This window comes from Chinchilla lanigera, unplaced genomic scaffold, assembly GCF_000276665.1.
Source record: "Chinchilla lanigera isolate Chin_1 unplaced genomic scaffold, ChiLan1.0 scaffold00020, whole genome shotgun sequence".
NCBI lineage: Eukaryota > Metazoa > Chordata > Mammalia > Rodentia > Chinchillidae > Chinchilla > Chinchilla lanigera.
The window spans coordinates 28536521-28559814 of NW_004955421.1; the positions used below are offsets into that span (position 1 = coordinate 28536521).

The following is a 23294-nucleotide window of genomic DNA, read 5'->3' on the forward strand; positions in this document are numbered from 1 at the left end:
AGGAAGCAGGAGCCCCTGGCATAAGTGTTTTGTTGCTTTAATTATCATTTTATTTTGTTAATTACCTGTTAACTGGGCTACTCTAGTAACTATGGTATTCATTTATCTTTTTTGGTTTATAAAACATTTTGATATAAATATTTCACAAACCCTTTAATGACAGGTTAATTCACTTTTGGCTACACACTAGTCACTGCCATTATAAACTTACTCTTTTATTGAGACATCCCATGCTTATTTTCAAGTACTTATTTACCTCCTGCTTAAAAATAGATGAAAACAATTTTTTTTGAGTCAGGTTCTCACTGCAAAGTTGAGGCTGGCCTCAAACTAGCAGCAACCCTCCTGCTTCAGCCTCTTGAATGTTGGGATTACAGACATGTGCCAGGGCACCTGACAAAAATCACTATTTTTATAAGCTAAAAATTTTACTTTTCTAAAGTTTTTTCAGTTGATTGCTCCTAAATTATACAGTTTGTGTCAATGCTACTCAAGGTATCAGTGTGGGAAAATCCATGCCTGCCTCATCTTCACTTGGAGTTTATGGAGGCCCACAGAAAACATGCTTCTCCTCTTCCTTGTTTCGTTTTCAGTTCTAGTTTTAGCTCATTTTTAGAAGAGAAACCGTATTTTCCCACTCACTATTTCATCTTTTCAAACTTCATTCACATAGTGGTACTCTAAATTTCTAATTTTAAGGCTTTATTTTCATATTTTGCACTTAGATAGGATATAGTTTGATATTGTTATGTTTATCTAACTTTATGAATATCATTTATACAATTTAAGTTTTTCTGCTTTTCTGGCTGTTTTGTTTATTTTAGACCTTTGTCTGAGTTAAGCCGTGCTTTTTTATCCTCCTCTACCATTGATTGGTTTTTAAATCATATCATACTTTTGGTTTTCACGCAGGATGACAGAGTGAAGTTGGAGTCTAGCTTTTCGCTCCTCCTCTCCATCCTCACTACCAGAAGGTGAGAGTGGGATCCGCCCTCTGGCAGTGAGATTGTCATGTTTCTTATGGAAAACGCTGTGTTGTGCTCTGCAGATTTCCTGGTGATGCACTCGTGTTCTTGAAGTTGACCCGTCACAAGGAAGTTCCTGCTGAACAAAACTCATAAAAAGGAAACATGCACTGATAATTTCCTGTTTTATTTGGGAATTATATTTTCCAGTCTGGAATTAAGTTTTGCTTTTCAGCATATATTTCTTATCTTTTATGAATATGTTTGTTTTTATTATGTGATAGAATATTTACTCAACAACATTAACTTCCTATATATATACAATTTCAATTCTAATCACTATCTAAGTTTTGGGGCACTATGGTAAAGCAAAGAAATAATATTTAATATTCTCTTTTGAGTTCTTTCAATAACATATCACTCTTAAAAGGGATAACTTTCCATTCTTTAACCTGCAGCCATGTTTAAAGGTTCCTTGCCTGTGGGATTCCTATAGCAGTAGAACACAAACAGGTATGTCTCCAGGAGCCTATCTGCACAAAATTTAAAGGTCATTCTAGGAGAAAGTGCTTCAGAAGGCAAGAGAAACACAGAGCAACGCAATGTGGTTGAAAGTCAGCGAAGCAGTCTTCTGAGAGGATGTGTGGTTGGGATTGTGTATTGAATCTTCTTTCAGATTTATTCCCACCCTAATTCTTTGCTATTCCTGCATCCTTCAAAGAAATAGACTGTACTCACAGCATGAAGAGGTGGCTTAATTAAAAGTTCTAAACCAGGTAAATATGGCCTCACTATGCCTTGCACAGTCCAAAAGACAGTCAGAAGGCCAGGACTTTCTGTAAGTTAGTGAAAAATGACTGTGACCTAAGAATTGCAAAGCTCCTCCTGCACAGCAAGCTTAGCTGGCCAGAGGTTTGCATCCAGTGAACAGCGGCTTTTTCAGCATTCAGAAACCCATGACCAGCCTTCTAGGAAGATGACGGAGTAGTAGCAGCAAAAAGTAAGCTTCTCTGAGTTTCACAATGCAGGCAATGGAAGATAACAACCTGGGGAAGAAAAGAAACAGGACGGTGGATCCTTGGGACCCAGGAGGATCTTATGTGAAAATTGGAGCCTGCAGAGAAATTGAAGAGGTAGACTACAATACAGAAAAAGGAAGGGGCAGTCTGCACTTTCTCTCTGGCTCCTGGCTCCTGGCTTGTGAGAAAGGACGATTGGATCTACAGAGACACACTGAGAACAGGTGACTCCAGAGGTCCTCAGGGAGAAACACACCAATGGGACGGAGCAATGGATGCTGTATGCTACAACAGCTGATGAGAGACTCCAGACCACGCATCTGCCATATCACCTGGAGAGGGCGCTTGGTGGGGTGCGCCCCAGGGAGGGGCCAAATGAACCTGGGACTCAGAACAGCTGTGGTTTGGCTTCATCTCAGGCCTCCCAGTGTTAAACTCCCACAGCACCTCGGTGAGCGACAACCACGGGAGACATCGATGGTTAGGGAGCGTGGTCAGGCCAGCAAGAGACACCCAGACTGTGGTACGATCCAGTCCCCACCTTGATAGCCAGAGGCCAGGTTCAGCCTCAATTTCTGTGGATTTGAAAGTTCCCAAACCAGCACTGAACCCTAATCCCACTGCTGGCTTGCTGGTTATTATTCATGTGGATCTGGGCTCTGACTTCCTCCATCTACCACTAGGGCAAAGTGACGCCTTGAATTGGACACTGACACGACACTGTAGACCCCGAAAGGTAAGCACAGCCTTGAAATCATGAGAAACTTTTTTCTTTGCTCATTAAAATTTTGGTACTTTTGTGTTTTTTAAAAAAGTTGTTTTTGATTTTTCTTTGTGTGTGTGGACATTGTTCTTAGTTTTTTTGGTTCTGTTTTGATTTTTTCTTTTTCCTTTCTTCTTGTCTTCCTCCCTGGTTTCTTGAAGGTTTGGCAACCTTTCTTTGTCCTTAGTCCTTGTTTCTACTCTCTTTTACTTCATTTCTCTACTTTTCCTCTTTCCCTTTAAAAATTTCTCACCTTAATCAGTTCTCTTATTTTTTACTCTGTATAATTTCTTCCTTTTTTCTACCTTTTTTCTTTTATCTTCTATTTCTTGCAAGTTTTTCTTTCTGCCTTTATCTGATTCTGTAGACATCCTTCTGCTTCCCAATAGGATCCTTTATGCTGCTTCTTTCTCCTTCTTCTCACACCACGGAGTTTGAGGTTTCCAAGTTTTCTTTTTCATCCTTTCCTCCCAAACCCTAAATCTTTAACAGTGTAACCATAAAGCCTTGTTAACCTTTTGATAGTTAACTCTGCAGAATTACTATTGAATTCTTTTCTATCATTAGCAGAGATATAGATATCGCATTCAGTACATATTAGGTATAAGTCAATGCCTGGGTTGCTTTAATATTGACATTATAATTGATGACTTCTTCCCTTGGAATAAGGGTGATACATAACTAGCTCTTATGGCAGACTAATATCTAATTTGTCTCAGTCAGTACTGTCACTATTTCTCTGTAAGTCAACACTCAGATTGCCTTTATGACATTAACAATATTATAGCACATTCCCACAGAACTTGGTTGCTGGGGTAAGTACACTAAATCATCCTTTTGCAAAATCAGAAGGTGGTCAAATATTGGAGCTACAGCAAAAGATTACAGCCAGGCGTGCCCAAGAAGCATCACTAAAAAGCAGCTAGTGAGGACTCTCCATCAACAACAAAGTCTTTAGACTACAAGCATCCGCACACCTCAGCTCAAAACAAAGCAAACAAATGAACAAACGGAAATAATAGAAACATGGGAAGAAATGACAACAAAATACCTCACCAACACCCAACTCCTCCAAAGTCAACCAAGGGGGTGTCAAGGGGCAGAATAGTAAGGGCACACATCTGAATTACAGTAATACCTCAGTTCACAAATGCTTCTGTTTGCACACAATTTGTTTCACAAACAAAGGTCTTTGGCAAAACTTTGCTTCTGTTTTAAATTCTGCGTTGAGTGTCAAACACAACCACAGTCATCTTCTGCACACAAATAGAAATGCAGCCATCTTTTCCAAATCATAATTCAAATTAGGTTTGTAAACCAAGGATCCATTATACTTGAATGCAAAGCAGAGGAGTTTAGAAAACAGCCCAAAGAGATACTCAAATTAGAGAAGATATAGCTAAACATATAATAAAAACCAAACAGATGCCAGAGCTTTCTGAAGACACTAATAGAAATCTAGATGAGCTAAACAAAATGATGCAAAATATGAATGACCAGTTTACCAAAGAATTATAGTGCAAGAAAAGATTTCAATCAGAAATGCAGGTGGTTACAATTCATAATGAAAGTGTGTGCAGCAGGACAGACCAATTTGAAGACAGAGTTTCAAAACTTGAAAAGAATGATGCTTTCAAAGATCAGTTACTCAAAGACACCTTAAAAACAGCAAGAGAAAGTGAAAAACTGATTCAACAACTGTTAGATGATGCAAAGAAGATTAATCTAAGAATAACTGGAATACGTGAAAAATCAGAAGACAGCACAAATGGCACAAGAAAGTACCTCACAAAAATAATGGCAGAAAACTTCCCAAATATAGGGAAGGAACAGCAAATAAACATGATCAAAAGAGCACCTTTCCGTGACACATTATACTCAAAATTCCACAAACCCATCACGGGGACAAAATCTTAAAAGCTTTTAAAGAAAGTCAATAAATCACATACAGAGGAAACTCACTAGAATCAAGTAGACTTCTCTACACAAACAAAGGCAAGGAAGGCTTGGAGTGAACTGTTTTAAACTCTAATAGATAACAACTTCCAACATCAACTTACGTATCCTGTAAAACTTTCCTTTAAAATTAATGGGTAAATAAGAAGTTTCCATGACAAGGAGCACCTCATGATGTTCATGACCATCAAACCAAAATAACTCAGATTCTCAAAAGTAGCCTAGAAAGTGACAATGAAGCCAGCAATGTCAAGAAGTCAAAAAGGATGAATCCAGCTGGCAGGATGAGCAGCTAAGGAAAGGGGAGAAAAGTGAGGAAATCAGCAACAAGAAGATAGTGCAATAACAGAAATAAGTCAATACTTCTCAGCAATAATTAGCAATAAGAATGGTCTCAATTCCCCAATCAAAAGACACAGATTGGTGAATGAATCAGGAAAGAATACCCAATAAACGCAGCATATGAGAAAACATCTAATTCAAAAAGATACTCACAGGTTAAAAATAAAAGAATGGAAAACAATAGTCCAAGCAATGGGAACACAGAAAAAGTCAGGAGTTGCATTCCTAATTTCAGAAAAAGTGAATTTCAAGCTAAGACTTAGCAAAATAGATCAAAAAGGTTATTACATATTAATTAAGGAAACTTCAATAGGAAGAGTTAACAATTATCAACATATATGCACCAAATATCTGCATACACAACTTCATAAAACAAACACTAATGGACATGAAAAGTCAGATAAACATCAATACAATAGGATGAAGGTCCTCAATACTACACTATCACAAATGAACAGATCAAATAGACAAAATATCAACAAAGAAAGCAGAATTAAACCAAACCTTTGAACAAGTAGATTTAATATCTACAGAGTGTTCTAGCCAACAACAACAGAATGCACATTCTTCTCAGCAGTACATGGGATTTTCTCCAAAATAGACCATATACTAGCCAATAAAGCATGCTTAGGTAAACTCAAAAGAATCAGAATTATCTGATGCATATTATGAGATCATAGTGCAATGAAACTAGAAATCGATGGCAAAAGAACCTACATAAAATATACAAATACATGGAAACTAAACAATACCCTCTGGAATAATAGTGGGTCACAGATGAAGTTAAAGAAGAAATTACACAGTTTCTGCAATCAAACAATAATTCCAGTATGACATACTGGAATGTATAGTGTACAATGAAAGCAGACCTAAGAGCTAAGTTCATAGCAGTGAATTTTCACATCATAAAACCAGAATGACATCAAAGAAACAACCTAATGATGCACCTCAAGGTCCTAGAGAATCAAGAACAATCCAAACCCAAAGCTAATATGAAGAAGGAAATTATAAAGACCAGGCAGAAATTAGTGAAATTTAGAGTAAAAAATACAAAGAAGCAATGAATTGGTTCTTTGAAAGATTAAACAAAATAGACAAACCCTTAGCTAATTTTACGTAAGGAAAGAAAAAAATTAAATCCATGCAATTAGAAACAAAAAAGGTGAAATTGCAGTGAATTCTGCTGAAATCCAGAAGATTTTCAGTAACATTTTGAGAAATTGTACTCTAACAAAATGGAAAATTCAGAGGAAATGGATAAATTCCTAGATACATATGAACTATCAAAGCTACACAAAGAAGACATAAAATTCCTGAATAAGCCACTACCAGTCAGTGAAATTGAAGAAGTAAAAAACCTACCAACTAAGAAAATTCCTGGTCTGATAGATTCATTGCAAAATTCTACAAGAACTTTAGAAAATCCCCAATACCAGTACTCCTCAAACTCTTTAATGAAATCAAACAGAAGCAGTACTCCCAAAGTCATTGCTGGAAACAAGCATTACCCTGATTCTGAAACCAGAGAAAGACCCAACTACAATAGAGAACTATACACCAGTCCCTTTAATTAACACAGATGGAAAATTCCTCAAAAAGGTACTGGCAAACAAAATGCAGCAAATCAACAAAAGACCAAACATTATGACCAAGTAGGATCCATTCTAGGGATTCAGAGATGGTTCAACATGCACAAATCAAAAAATAGAATACACAGCATAAACAGAAACAAGGACAAAAAAAATCACATGATTATCTCAGTAGACATGGAAAAAGCATTTGACAAAATCTAACATTTCTTTCTGATAAAAATACTAAAGAAAATAGGAATAGAAATTCTTTATCTCAACCTGATAAAAGCCATCTATGGAAAACCAGTGGCCAACATCATACTAAGTGGAAAGAAGTTGAAACCTTTCCCTCTAAAATCAAGGATGTCCACTATCACCACTTCTGTTTAATATAGTTCTGTACAAATTAGAGTAATAAGACAAGAGAAAGAAATAAAAGGTATATGGACAGGTAAGGAAAAAATTAAGTTATAATTATTTACATATGACTTGATCCTGTACGTAGTAGGCCCCGAAACCTCTATCAGAAGACTTCTAGAGCTAATAAACAAATTTGGCAGTGTAGCATGATGGAAAGTCAAGATTCAAAAATCAGTAGTATTCCTGTACACCAATAACAAACTCACTGAGAGGGAAATTAGGGAAATAATACATTTTACAATAGCATCAACAAAAATGAGATACTTAGGAATTAATCTAATCGAGGAAATGAAAGGCCTTTACAGTGAAAATTAGAATACTCTGAAAAAGCAGATTGGGGGCCCAGGGATATAGCTCAGTGGCACAATGCTTGCCTGGCAAGAGCAAGATCCTGGGTTCAAATGCCAGTAACCTCCTGCCAAAGAAGAGCAGATTGAAGAGGATATCAGAAAATGGAAAGATATCTCCTTCTCCTGGATAGCAGAACGGATGTAGTCAAAATGGTCAAACTTCAAAATTGTTATATAAATTTAAAGGCAATTCCATTCAAAATACCAATAACATTCCTCACAAAACTGGAGAAAGCAATCCTAAAATTCGTATAGAACCAGAAGAGACCTAGAATAGAAAAAAAACAATACTGGGCAGAAAGGGCAGTGTAGGGAGCGTCACAATCCCAGTGTTAAGTGCTACAGTGCTACAGTGACAAAAACTCTGTAGTGTTGGCAAAAAAATAGACTTGTGGATTAACAGAGCAGAAGATACAGAAACATTCAGTGTTATTTATTTATTTATTTATTTATTTTAAAAACTAAAAAATACCTAATAAAACAACAATGAAGACAAAATCCAAACAACACAAAAACCACAAAAAGGATACATGACCTCAAAACAAAATTTGAAGAGGAGCCAAATCCCTTCTCTGGAGGAAAGATAGCCTCTTTAATAAGTGGTGCTGGGAAAACTGGCTATCGACATGATGAAGGTTGAACCTAGACATATATCTACCATCACGCACTAAACTCAAATCAAAATGGAACAATGATCTAAATATTACAACAGAAACAATCTCAAGGAAAACAAAATAAGCAAAATTTTTGAAGACGTAAGTATAGGCAAAGATTTTCTGAACAAAATCCCAACTGTACAAGAATCAACATAGGAGATCACATCAAGTAAAAAACTGCACAGCAAAAGAAACCATTAATGGAATAAAGAGACAACCTATAGAACAGGAAAAACTTTTTGCCAATTACTCCTCACACAAAAGACCAATATCTAGAATAGTTAAAGAACTAAAAAAATTAGACATCCCTAAATTTAAAGACCCTAATAAAAAAATGGGCATCTAAAATGAATAGACACTTCTCAGATGAAGAAATATAGATGGCCAATAAAAACATGAAAAAATGTTTAACACCACTGGCCATTTGAAAAATGCAAATTAAAAAAACACTGTGATGCCTTATAACCCCAGCAGGAACGGCTACCATCAAGAAATCAACCAATAACAAATGCTGGGGAGGCCATGGGTAAGAAGGGACACTTCTTTATTGTTGGTGGGAGTATAAACTGACACAAAAACCAGAAGTTGATTCTGGTGACTGTTAATTTTGAGAGGGTGATGAGTGACCCGAATGTTCACATTAGCTGTCACCTGTGATTTCTACTGAAAGTTCTTTGAGGCAATGTGGCCCTAGATGCCCGTTCATGCACCATTTTGAAAGAAGTCGTCTGATGTTTTCTCAGCAAAAAAGGATAAAAATAATTAGAAAATGTGAGGGGACTGGTATAAAGGAGATCCAGGCTGACAGCTGTTCATCTGTCCTATAATGAATGGGGAGTTTAGTTAGTGGATCTAAAAGAGTGTTTCCAAGCTGTTGAATGAAGTTGACTTAATGAAACAGAAGCAGAATAATATTGATGATACCCTGAGAAAGCACAGTTCCTCTTCCAAGTACAGCAAAGTATATGACAACATTACAGTTGCAATCTAAAGGGAAAAAGAAAACTTTAAGGAAAACCTAGTGCACAAGAGCAGTGAACTAAAATCAACATTATTGGAGCAATTGTTCCGGAAATGTAGTATTCACAGAGAAATATAATGGTCAGTTATAAAGAACTTGATTCTGTACTGAGCTCTATTTACATAGTTATGCAGTACAATGCATTCCATTTTTTAAACCTTTAGAATTAAATAATGTATACATACAGTGGATGTAAAAGTGAATATGGAAGTGAATATGCTGACAGCATAAGGACAACGTGATAACTAGCAGGAAAGTAGAAGGTGGCCAAAAAACTAAACTGATAAGCAACTCAAACTGAGAGAAAAGGGCTAAAAAATATCACAATTGAATTTAATCCTTATATTTTATAGCAGAGTAGCTATACATGTTCTCATAAATTGACATATTTAAAGTATTGTTAGATGTCCATTATTTACTATTGGAGGATTATTTACTATTAGAATAACCTCCTAAAGAACTAAATAAAAAATATAAAGAATTTGTGTCAGTAAAGCAGAAATAGAGATAGAAAGACCAATGCAAGAATCTGTCATCTTCACATAATTTCTTCTGTATTAATTTTTTAGCACTGTAACAAAAATAAGAAAGAAATGAAGAGCTGTCAGTATAGTTCATTACATAGTTTGACGGTCTCCAAACTGTGTTCTGTGTTAATCTTTGCTCTTTGAATGCTGCATTCTCACACATGGGAGGATAACAAGAGAGATTTCCAGCACTTGTACTGGGGGCACTCCCTGCACTGAGATGGAATATGTCTTCCTCTCTAACTCTGCTCCAAGTAGGTTGATCCTGTTCATAATTTTTCTTAGCCTGACTTATTCCTATAAAGTATGCAGCTGGAAAGAGTTGAAAGAGATTTCTGATTGCCAAACTATTGCTACATGCAGAAACCCTACTTCAAAAGTATTGTCTACTATGACGATTTACTGTGGTGATCAGTGTAAACTTTACAATCAAAGGTAATGCAAATTGTATTTAGTGCACGGTTTATTTGCTAAACAAAAGCTACATCCATTTTTACATGCAGTCATTTCTCCTTGAAAATAATAAATAACAAAATTATTTAACTATGGAAATTCTATTCAGATACAGATGTTTTTATTTCAAAAAATGATTCTGCTTCTGCAAAAATTTGCCCCAAATGTATCATAGAAACATTCTTAAACAGTATCACGTAGAAGTTATGATGGGCAAATTATAACTTAAAATTGTCTCTTCTACACGCACTTTGTAAATGATTTACATTCTTTTGTCTGTGAAAAATTTATTTCACATTGCTGCCTCAAATTTAAATTCTTTTAGGATTTAAATTATGAGTTAATTCCCATGTTTGAATCAATTAGATGTTCTGCTACTGGGGCCATTGTGTTTGGGAGCTCTTAGCATGACATAAGCTTCCTGGAATCCTGAACAGTGAACTCTAACTGTAATCTAGGAGCATTTGTTTATACTGATTCTAAACTATTTTTAATTTATACGTTATTAGACTGAGAAGGAAATAGTCCTTAAAATAATTGTGTCTTCCAATATACATTCTTTCTTCCTTAGTAATTTTTGTTGTTGTTTTTGGTTTGTTTTTGTTTTTGTTTTTGAGACAAGGTCTTGCCATGTAGTTCGGGCTGGTTTTGAACTCACTATGTAGCACAGGCTTTCCATGAACTCATGGCAATCTTCCTGGCTCAGCTTCCTGAGTGCTAGGATTATAGACATGTGCCACCACACTTGTACCTTTCTTAGTATTAAGAATTCCAATTTTTAGCTGAGGATGGTGCTACCCAACTAAAACATGTTCCACTCTTCCTTAAAGCCAAACTTAGTTGTGTGTCTACATTCTAGCCAGTTGGGTGTAGAAAATGAAAATAAGTAACTCCTATAAAATGTCTTTCAAAGATGAGCGCAGACCCTTTGCCCCTTCTTCCTTCCTATGGGCTAAAGTACAAATGTGATGATAAGAGCACTATCAGCTATTTTGTGCCATGAGGTAGAACGAACTCACGGCAGAGTAAAGGGAATGAGCCTGCTGACTGCAGAGCTGCACGTAGACCTGGGATGTATAGGGTTCTCAACCTCTGACTTTTCGAAGTCACTCTTATTTGGCTGATGTTTCTATTGCTCTCTGCAGACCAAACTACCGCTGATTAGTGTAAGAGGAAGAGCCAGACTTCTCTTCATCTTAACCGTGGACATTCCTCAGTTTTGAACAACACGTACATTCTCAAAAGCTGCCTAACCACTCAAATGCAGCAGGGCAGGCTGTCAGACATGCTCTCTGGGTTGAGAATTCAACACACCTCAATAATCTCAATGAAGCCAAGTCATTGTACACAGGAAAAAAAAATTATGGACCAAACAAATAACTCTGATCTACTTGTGTACTCCCAGAGCCAGGTGAAGTTCCAGGCTGGGGCTGAAAGGAAGGCAGGTCCTCGGCCTCCGGTGACGGCCCATTCACACCGGAGCTGCTCACGCGCATGGCTGAGGTTTTGCCCAAACTGCCCGCCAGTCGTCAAGGGCGCACAGCTCCCCCAAGAGCACAGCCAGTGGTACGTCTGCGTTGTAGCTCTGCGCTCTGGAACCCACAGACCAGAGGGCGAAAACACCGGGCACGTGCAGACTCCAAAGGACCAGGTGTAGAGCAGAGCAAAGCACCCCAAACTTCCTTCCCAAACCCACGACCAGGAGGGTTGGCCCTACCTGCAAACTCACCTGCAGATGAATAAGCACTGCTTGCTTTGCTTTGGAGTTTGACTTAAAGAAATGACCAGCACGCTTCCCTTCCTGATATATCAGAAAGGAACTTGCAAGGATGACAGACAGAGGAAGGAAAAGGAAAATCATGCCAGTGGTCCTGGCAGGTATGCCACTCAAGGTCACAGGACAAGGGGTGCAGAGTTGAAATAGCAGCCGGGGTGGGGCTGATGCCCTCTGTGAGGAGTAAGCAGATGTTCTTGGATAGAATGACTGCCCAAACCCCAGCCAGAATCCTATACTTCACTGAATCTACTAAGGACAGAGATTCCAGCGGCCAGCAAATCACCAGGCAGGTGTTGAGAGCCAGCAAGGCCAGAGTGAAGAGAATCCCTTCGCCAGCACTGAGCTGTGCCCCAAACACCACCCAGCATACCCACGGGGGCTGTTGGCCTGCGGGGTCCATATTCCTTGGAGAACAACCGCAGTGCACAGTAGGAGGAGATGCACAGTAGGTGATGGCAAGGGAGTGTGTATCGGGTCTTTCTCTGCAGCTGCAAGTTCTGTGACACTGTGGTAATAATGGTGACAGTGATGGACACAGCAAAGGGGGAGGGGCCACGTGCACAGGGGCCTTCACTGTTGCTTCCAGCCTCGACCAGTCTGAGATGTTGCAGGGCTCAGAAGAGAGGTACATGGACTTCAGGGGTGGCTCAGCTCCTCCTGTCATCTACCAGACCTTGAGGAGCTAGCCCAGGGGGCCTCTTCCATGGGTTTACTCGAGCATGGCGTATTCATCTGCTAGGAAGTTCTGGGCCTCCAGTGGGGCAGCACGTGCCCGCACATCACCCTCCCAGCTGCCCGCTGAATGGCCGGGAGACCGGGGCGCCGCTTGGTCCTCCGAGCTCCTGCTCTGTCAGCGCCGTTTCCTACCAGAGTTCCTCCCTTCCACGGGAAGCACTTCTTGCTCTGGACACAACCATCCTTTGCTGGTTTACATTTCTAAAAATTTAAATTATTAACTCCATTTGTACAGGTCAAAGTCATTTGACTTACATAGCTAAAAATACTTTAATTTTACTTTTTGCAGTTATACTGAGCTTCATTATTAGCGGGTTAATGAAAGGGTGAAAATTCTCTTACAAACAGGTTAATGAGAAAGTGAAATTTCTGTTATAAAACTACTCTGAATGTTTGGAAGGGCTGAATAGGTGAAAGTGGTCTTTTATTTTCATTGTTAAATTGTAGAAAATGGTTTCTAATGCATTCAGTCTTTTTTCCTTAATCAGGAAATACAGTTGCATACTTTTGATAATTTTTTCATGTTATATGGGCCTTCAATTTATCATATATAAGAAATACTTTGAATAATTATCTTGGTTACTTTGGTAGTGTATCTTAGAAACAAGCTACATATAATTAATAATAATTTATATGTAGCAGATATGTTTTCTAGTGTACGGTTTATTGAGTCATCATGATCCAAATCATACATGATATTTTTTGAGATAGGGTCTCATTATGTAGTCCAGGCTGGCCTTGTAATTGCTTATGTAGCCCAGTCTGGCCTCGAACTCATGGTGATCCTCCTGCCTCAGCCTCCTGAGGGCTGTTAACATTGCTTAATTTCTGTCATAACGTCATCTGTGAAATGTGATTACAGGAGGGTGCCCCTGTCCTTTCTTGGCTGACATTGTTTCCCAGAGTTGACTATCTACTTTTCCATCTCTGTAGGGCATATCCAAATATTAATTTCATGCTTGTAATACTTAGATGAATTTCCTATTTGTTCAATATTTATCTTCCAGGTAATCAGCAGTAATTCTGAATTGTAGGAAGCAGATGACTTTACCAAAGCCTAGAAGACCAACTTTTGAAAGTTAGGGACAGCAGAAAGATGAAATGAATCTTCTTTTTTCTAATCTTGTGTCTAATAAAATGGAAAGCTGGAAGCCAATTTAAGTTTTCTTTTTATAAGTTGATTATTTCAGGTATTTTTTAAAGCAGCAGAAAGATGACTAACAGAGTGAGTTCATGAGATATTTAGGAGTCTGTCTTATTTCAAATATAAAATGTCCTTCAGATTCAATTGTATGTTTACCATTTGCAGGGTTTCAGCATTTTCTATTACCAAATAATGTTTTATAGTGTTTATATATCACATTTTCTTCCTCTATACATCCATTCATGAGCACTTAGGTTAAAGGAAAAATCCACAGAATGAGAGAAAATACTTGCAAATAATACCTCTGACAAAGGTTTAATATCCAGAGTCCTTAAGGAGATCAAGCAACTCAATGGGAAGTAAATGAACAGTCCAATTTGAAAATGGCCGAAGTACTGGAATAGATGTTTCTACAAAGATGACATTCAAATGGCTAATAAGTGTAGAAAATGTCAGACCTCACTACCTATCAGGGAAATGATCAAATTAGAATACAATATCACCTCACTCTGGTTAGAAGACCTATTATCAGAAAGACAATAACAAACATGGGTGAAGGCATGGAGAAAGGGGAAATTTTATACACTGCTGAGAGGAACGTAAAGTAGTACGGTCAGGATGTGAAACAGTGCAGAGCTTCCTCAAAACTACAGAGAGACTGCCGCATCATGTACAGTGTCTTCAGTCTTTCTCCCCTGGTGAACCGAACTGGATTCATCGACATTCCTCTACATCTGTTTGGTACTGTTTCTCTTCAGACACCAGAATAAAGTGCTTCCTGCCTGAGATCTTCCTCGAGTGACCTCTTTCCATTATTTCTGGCAAGTCACATTCTTACCCATTCAACACAACAAACCCAGCTCTGCAGCTGCATGGCTTTTCTCATAGTACATATAAATTCCATCGAGGAGTATCACTGACTTGTTAATCCCCCTCCCATGTCTTACCTCTAGAATGGGGATTCTGTGAAGAACCAGGTAGTGAATATTTTAAACTTTGCGAGTCACATGATATCTTTACTTGGTATTTGTCTTTTCTCTTTTTTCTTCCATTATTCCTATATCTTTCCTTCCTCCTCTCCAGCTCCTTCCATCTTCTCTTTTTCTTGCTCCCTTGCCTTTTTTTCCTTTCTTTCTTTCTTTCTTGCTTTCTTTCTTTCTTTCTTTCTTTCCTTCTTTCCTTCTTTCCTTCTTTCCTTCTTTCCTTCTTTCCTTCTTTCTTCCTCCCTTCCTTCCTTCCTTGCATCCTTCCTTCCATCTTCCCTCCTTCTCCCCTCCCTTTCATCCTTTCTCTCACCTTTCCTTTCATCTCTTTCTTTTTTCTTTCTTCCTTCTTTTATTCATTTCTGCCTGACTTCCCTCCTTCTCTCTCTTCCTCTTGGTCTTCCTTTCCCCTTGGTTTTTTATAATCCCTTAAAAAAAATAAAACAATAGGCCATGCAAAGTAAGCTATAGGCAAGATTTAGTGAGCTATCTATGGTGATCTGACCCAGCTCTAGAACATACATTTTTCACAAATGCAGGTTCATTCAGAGCCTGAAACAGTGCCTGGAACTGAAGAGACATAGTGAAAAACAGTTATTAAGTGAACTGGTAAAGTAATACTCCTTGAACACTAAGAAGAACAGTTACATACCATTTAATTGATTTTGGGATTTCCCCCAGTATTTAGTCATGGCCATTTTCCCTAGTCATGATTCTCAGTTTTATATTCGTCAGTTCCTTTGATAACATCCAGGATGACTCTTAGAGTGGGACACTGTCTGGTGCCCCTGCTGTGCATCTCTGCACCATGGAGAGACTGCTACTACCAAATGACACAGGCAGGGAAGCTTTGAGAAGTCTGGTCTTTTCACTATCTCATGATTGGTGTCTTTTACAGGCTCTATAGCGGTGTTACTGCGTGAGATGGATGATTTAAGGCATTTCTACCTGTGCCATTCCTGTCATCAAAAAAAGGGTGAAGACCAAGTGTTTTAGATGTGTTTGAATTTGTTCTGAGTATTGCTTTGACGTTCAAGAGTTTTCATATTACAGTCCAGAGGGATTTACTTCAGGAAATGATTAAAAAAATGCACACACACAGAGGTCTGTTGGTCTGTCATCTATCTATCTATCTATCTATCTATCTATCTATCTATCATTTATCTATCTATCATCTATCTATTTATCTATGTACCTATCATCTATCTATCTAATCATCTACCTCTATCAAAATTCCATCCATTGACAATGTGTGTTAGAGAGTACATACAAAAACATGCAAAACTTAATTTCAGTGAGTTCACTGTCTTTCCCTAAAGACACCACAGATATGGGCTGTCCGCACACTTCCATTTGCTGTCTTAGGGAAGAGCAACCCACACAAACATCTCCTGGGTGACCCCTTTTCACTCAAAATGTCTGCCTTGGTTTACATCTTCTGGTGTGCATCTCTCTGGCTCACAGAATGTTTATGATTTTGTGATGTGATGTACTTTTATTTTAATGTGCTTTTAAAGTAAAATTTGTTGTTTGGAGAGAAAATATATTAAAGAAGATGACAGCTTGAGGAGACCTGGTTTTGTCACAGATGTTTCATCTGGAAAGAACACGGCTAGATTCTGAAACTGGAAACCCCAACACGTGACTGAGCCTCCGGCTGGGTGGAGGATGACCTCTTGTTGTCTTGTTCCAGTTCTTTTCCTGGGCTCAGGTGCGGTGGGGTCTCCTGGCTCTTGGGGAAGTGAGTGAAAGGTGGGTTCCACTGTGACAGGTCATCTGCTCGGCTTTGGGAGGCTGGCCTGGACCCGCCAGAACCCAGTCTCCCCTGGTGCGTTGTCAGGCTCTTGGCTTCCACTTGCTCATCTGTTCCGCAGAGCAAAGGCTGTGTTGTGGACAGAAGTTGTCTGTGAGTACAGCCTCCAAGGGTGGGAGAAACCTTGGACCAGGGAGTGGGGAGGCTGTGAGGTAATCTTTCTTCTGAAGTTTCTTTTCCACTGTAGCACCCATACTATTAAAGGAGCTGAACTACTCCTAGTGAGATCCTCGAGCATTTGGGATAAACACTGAGCGATGCTGCAAAGCTGCAGTTCATAGGTCATGGCTAAAAATATTTATGCAAACAACTAGAATTACGTTTCTGTGCTTTCAAGTTTTTCTGGATTCTTGTTGCTGTACCATGTCCATCTTTATGGGAAGATGAGACACAATTAGTACATCTCTGTTGTCTGGAAATATGGATAGTGATGGGGAAAAATGCTAACTGCCATGTCAGTAAGGAGACCTACATCAAAACTGGAGATAGAGTCAGGATGTCATTTTTGCTAAAAATGTGTGGACACATACAAGAAAAGAAAGACTCGCAAGAGGCTCACCAATAGGAAATCTTTGTTTGTAACTTCTGTACCTTACGAATTTCCTACAGTGAATATGAATTTTCTTTCTTTCTTTCTTTCTTTCTTTCTTTCTTTCTTTCTTTCTTTTTGCTTTTCTTCTGGTACCAGGAATCGAACTCATGACCTTGCGCTTGCCAGGCAGGCGCTGTGCCGCTGAGCTAAATCCCCAGCCCCTGAATTATCTTTACAATTAAAAAATGAACAATAAACATCAAGTTCACTTATGATCATTGTCTTTACATCATCATATTTAAAGTATATTAATCTCACTTAAATTAATAAATGACAAGAACACATTTATCTAATATTTCCTTTCCAGGAAAATGTATTTTAAAAGACAATTTCTGCTTTCTCTCTTCTGAACCTAACATAAGCATTGAAATTTCAATATGAGAAGTGTGGAGCCATCTTTAAATTTTGCTTTTTCATAGTACTTCTTTAAAGAACAGTAGTTATTATTCACTCTATGTGGTGATTATAGATTTGAAAATACAAACCATCGAAGTATAACTGAAAATGAGGTTTAGATTTCTAACTTTTAGCTTCACTGTACCAACTCATGGGAGGTTCACCCCTCATCAATTTTGCTGCAATTTAAAAATCACAAAACAATCTGGCTGTTCCCTTCCTATATGCGTAATCCCCCCACACCCGGCATCTTTCTTTGTCATTGGCTTTCCCCATTAAAGATGTAGACACTGTAATTGTTTTCTACTCAACATTACCATCAACAGAGCAGGAGACTGAAAGTGGTTGTCTTGTAATAAATCTGCTTGCCTAGATGCGAGCATGACTGTCGTTCTTTCTGAACTCGGAGCTCTGTAGAACTGGATAAAGAAATATACATATAAAGAACTTGGAAGAAAGTGAGAAGGTATATTATTAATTGCTACTTCCATCTCAAAATGTTCCATGTCAACATTTTAGAAAAAAATCTGAGCTGAACTTTAGCTCATTCTTAGGGCAGAATTCCCAGAATTACAAAAGCAGTGTTGAGAGGTAATTGAATATACTTAGATTTAGGTCTTAATTACCTTTTTGATTGGAGGTTTATCTTTAGCATGGTATTTTGATAATGTAACAGGAACAATTATTTTGTGTGATTTCCCACTGTGTTAAGGAAATGCAGACTGTAATTTTGAGATAAGTAAGTTCAGTGGGAATAATGTTCTAAAAATGTATCAATTATGGCAAGCTTTTAGTTATATTTTTACCAGTATTTAAGCATTCCCAAATGCTTGAATTTTAACAATATCTTGCTCGTCTTTTACTTCTGCATCTTTTGGTAGCAAGAGCTACCAGTTGTATCATTTAAGATTACAGAGAAGGCTTTAGTACTTAAAATTACAGAGAGAGTGCTTAAAACGTGTCGAGTTCTTCTCAAGAAAAGAGTTGAACTGACATAATCACCCTTTTTTAGTTCACACATACAGCATGAATGTGGAAAGAGAATGGATACAAAAGACACAGATATAGCAGGATACAGGGATCAAATTATAGGAATGCAAACAAGCTGGAAAGCCAGCATTGCACGGATCCCTAGCCTTCTCCTCTGTGCTGACGATTGAAAATATCCATGTGAAAATATCCACAGCTGCCCAGAGCCTCAAACCGCCAGGCGGGTGTCTCCAGGCGGCCAGTAACTGTGTGGCCGGGGGGGTTCCCCGGCCTCAGACAGCCCCATTGCTTGGCCATAGTCTATATCACAGAAGCAATGCAAGAGACCCGTCATATTTCAGATGGAAATGGAGAAAGAATCGTTTTAGCCTGATAACAATTTTAAATCAATTGCTAATGCACTGGGCTGGTGAACTCCAGGTTGTTCTTGTTTGCTGACTTCTTCCCTGTCTGTTTTCTCTTCTGTCTGCTTTTCTCCTGCTCCCTCACTCGGTGCTGCTGACATCCGGGCTGCGGACAGGAGTCCGTACTGCACACTGTCCATCCACATCAGAATCAAACGTGCGTCTGGCCTGAAGTTGGGCCCAGCCACTCGGAAATCTTACTTGGCCGCCCAGCTGCCCCTCCCGTAAATACTACACCGGGGCGATAACTCCTTACAAGATTGCTGCTTCGGCAACTAAGAGGAGCGCCACAGGAGGAACTCCAGTAAAGAGCGGTCTCCTCACCAGTTTCCGGGATGAGGTGACTGTGAATTACATAATCTTTTACGTACAAAGACTCGTTTACTTTTCTGTTAAAACTGTGGGTTTCCCCCTCAGCAATGTGAAAAACAAAGGTGTGTTTTGTGCTTTTAATGATGTGGTTTATATAATGGATATAATCCAGATCCTTAATCCATAGTGATTTTGGAAGTGTTAAATTACATTTGTAGATTCAAGCCCAGGAAAATAATGCTAGAGAAAAATATAAAAAAAAGCCAAGATAAACAGCAAAATAGTCACAGGTATAGAAACAAAATATGATAAGAATATAAAGCTGCTGTCAGGAAAATATTTAATGCATTCACCAATTTTTTGTGTCTTGCTTGTCTATATTATTTTTCATTTAATAAATGTTGATTTATTATGTTATATTAAGAAGATTTAGCTTTTAAAATTGCCAGTGTGAATAGGATTTTCAATATGAGGGCACTCTCCTGGTATTTCCTTTCAATGCTTTAGAATATCATTTGATTTAAAAGTGATCTTAAGAAGAAGCCATGTAAGAAATTTTGCACTTTTTCTTGAACTTGCAAAGAGAGTATTCATTCAAAACCATACCACGCTATTTTGTGATTTTAAAAAATGATTTTGTTCTAGTAACTTTAATGGAATATGCTGGAAAATGTAGGACTTTGGGGAGGAAATTGGTGTATTTTTCTGAGTCCATAATTGGCTTTAGTCTAGTCTTTTATGTAGCTAGAATTCATATTGGACAAAAATATAATTTTAATGGATCAGTCAGTTCTGTATTTTATGTACCATCAAAAGTATATTTCCTTTAAGGCTAAAACTGTGAGTCTTTTAGCTTGCTTATTGCACCCCCAACCATCAAAGGAGACAATAACAACACTCAAATCGCTGTTACTGTAGATACAATTTTGGTGCATGCCTCAGACCATTTTAAGTCTTGCATGGGCTTGTTCACACACACAAACACACATAGAATATGTAAAATCAGTTTTAGATAAAACTCTGAAACTATTTAAATTTAAAAATTTAGCATGACTACTAAGCTTTTATGAAATAGAATCATATGGGAATTCCACATCAAGATAAGCGATGACAAGATGATTAAAATAATGGATTTAAAACTTTCTAATCTTAATCTCCTAGCCTTTTGAATGGGAAAGCTTGAGGCTGTAGCTTACTGTGGGAAGCAAATTCTATAATTGTATAAATAGTGCTAACATTTATTGTGTCTGATAAAGGCTGATGTTTATAGAGCACACGTGATGTGCCGAACACTCCAAATGTCTCCCCAGCACAATCATTTGATTCACATTTCATTAAATTTGCTCGAGGAACAGGAGACCAGAAACCCAAAATAGGCAGGTCAGTTGCTCTAGTGATAACTGTGGGTGGTGCACCTCTGGTTCCACCCATCGTGTATCTAACCATAAATTCCATTTTTCTTCCCTGCTGATGGAAACAGAGAGCCTCCTGGATGCAATGTGGAAGAAAAATAAAAATCTAACCTGAAGCCAAGGCAAATATAGTGTCTCGCTTAATCTTTGCTAAATCACCAGCATGTAATTCTACATTCACAAACATGTATCAATCATGATCATCTCTTCAAATTATTTACTTGTCTGTGAGTATTAATAAATTCATGCACCACAGTTTTAGAAGTTTATTAATAATTTAGTTGTCGGCATTTGCTTTTGAAAATGCACAATAATAGCAAGAATAACAAATGCTATGAAGACCCTGGGTTGGCTATTTGACTGGGAGACAGATGGTAGCAGCTGTTCCTCTGACCCTGTTCTACTTATTATGTGACAACAGATAAATCTCCATAAGCATTTCACTGCAAGGAAAGCTGTTGCATAGAACAAGAAGATGCTTGTGAAAGACAGCTTGGTGCTTGGTATGGAGGAAGCATTCAGTAAAAGTTAGCTGAATACAAACACTTCCGAATGCGACAAGTTAGCAAGTCTCCTCTCATTTCAGAGACTTGCAGGGTCAAGCTTCAGCTAATGCCTTTGCTTTGGACATTAGGGTTTATTAAGGCATCTCTGAGGTTGCATCACCTTAAATTTTTTTTTTTTTGTTTTTTCTCCAGTACCGGGAACCGAACTCATGACCTTGCACTTGCCAGGCAGGCGCTTTTCCGCTGAGCTAAATCCCTAGCCCCTTTAGTACAATTTTTTTTTTTTTTTTTTTTGGGCATCACCTTAAATTTTAACAGTGCTACTTTGATATATTGTTCATATCAAAAACTCTAGAAACTTTTTTACATATAGACCACTATTTCCTTCCTGTGTGGGTAAATGTTTAGATTTCAATCTACAGTCTGGATTTTATTTTAGTTTTCAAAATTTTTTATACTGGGAATTGAACTCAGGACCTCACATATGCCAGGCAGGCCCTGTGCTGCTGAGCCACATCCTTGGCCATAGTTTTTAAATTTTTACCTGAAATATTTATAGAACAAACCACATGTATGTAGATTTATTCTCTTGAAAGAATGTTACGAGAAGAAAAATGTCCTGTTGGCTTCCCCACTTTCCCCTAAACCACCCCACAAGACCACTTGCTTTGATCCCCTCTTCCTTCCCATTACCTTCTCAAGTTTGGTATTTTCTGAGTCATTTAAAGACATGCACGAAGACACACCTATACTTTTAGAGAATTTCTGGAGATATTTCTTTAACATAAACAGCATAGTACCCTTGCTGTTTTGTTATTTTGTTTTTTGAATTTAATTTTCTAATTAGTGGACTTTAATTTTTAGAAGAGTTTTAGGTTTACAAAAAATTTAAGCAGACAGTACAATTTGGGTAAATTACACAAATACTTGTTCCTTCCACTGTTTGTCTATTATTAATGCTTTAAGTTTGTAGAACATCTGTTACCTTTGATGAGCAGATATATATATATATATAGGTATATTATAGGTATATTATGTTATAGTCCATAGTACGTGTTAGGGTTCTGTGTGCTATATGTTTTGTGGATTTTGATAAAGTTCTAAAGTAATGTTTAGTGACATGGGTGGGTCTTTATCTTACCAAATAGTTTCCTGGCCCTAAAAATTCTGCATACTTCACTGACTCATCCTTCCTTCCCCATCTAGCCTCTGACAATGATTTGTCTTTCTACTGTTTTAATAGTTTTCCAGAAAGTCATATATTTGGAGTCTTTTATAATTGCCTTTTTTCTACTTATTACTATATATTTAATTCTCTTCTTGTATAATGTCATTTCATGGGTTGATGGCTCATTTCTTTATTGTTGAATGAATGACACTGTAAAGATTTAGTACAGTTTATGTATGTATTTACCTCATGAAGGATATATTAGCTGCTTCCAAGTTTTGATAATTGTCAGTGAAGCTGCAATGGACATTTTCCTGTACATTTTGATGTAGAAATACATTTTCAGCTCACTTGGGTGAATAACAATGCGCATAATTTCTGGATCACACAATATAACTAGTTTTTATTTTGTAAGAAGTTATCCTTGTGCATATCCACTCCCAAAAGAAGTGCATCACTTCATATTCATATTATCAAATACATTGTTACCAAAGTTGCCCAAATGTGCCCTTTACTCCCTGTCCATTCCAATGCTTGTTATCTTTTGTTTCATAACAAAATAATAGGAGAATAACAATAGTTAATTCATCATATATTGTTATCTTCAAAGTAGTTGCTCCGAGTACAAGGTATGGGCATAAAACATTCTCCAAATGATATTAACACAAACCTATCTTTTCAGTGAACTAAGAGGAACTAGTAGTATAACTGATTTCTATTTGTGATCCCTTTCCCTTTCTTCTTTTCTCAGTTTCTCCACCCTAGTTCCTCTCGCCTTTTGAACAGTTTCTTCCCATTTCACACTATCTATTGTACATTTTGTTCCTTATTCTGTTTTGGGTTTTTTGGTACTGGGAATTAAACTCATGGCTTTGGGCTTGCCAGGCGGGCTCTGTGCCACTGAGCTGTATTCCCGGCCCCTGGTCCCTATTTGTTCTTTCAGTCTTTCACACCAGGGAGAGAATACAAAGCTTATATGTGCGAGTTTGATTTATCTTACTAATGAGAATGGTTATCAC

At 37.9% G+C, this 23294-nt stretch overlaps 1 pseudogene; it reads right to left on the reverse strand.

Annotated features, from left to right (window-relative positions):
* Positions 1 to 879: 879 nt before the first annotated feature.
* Positions 880 to 12451, reverse strand: LOC102011451 (annotated as a pseudogene).
* Positions 12452 to 23294: the final 10843 nt, after the last annotated feature.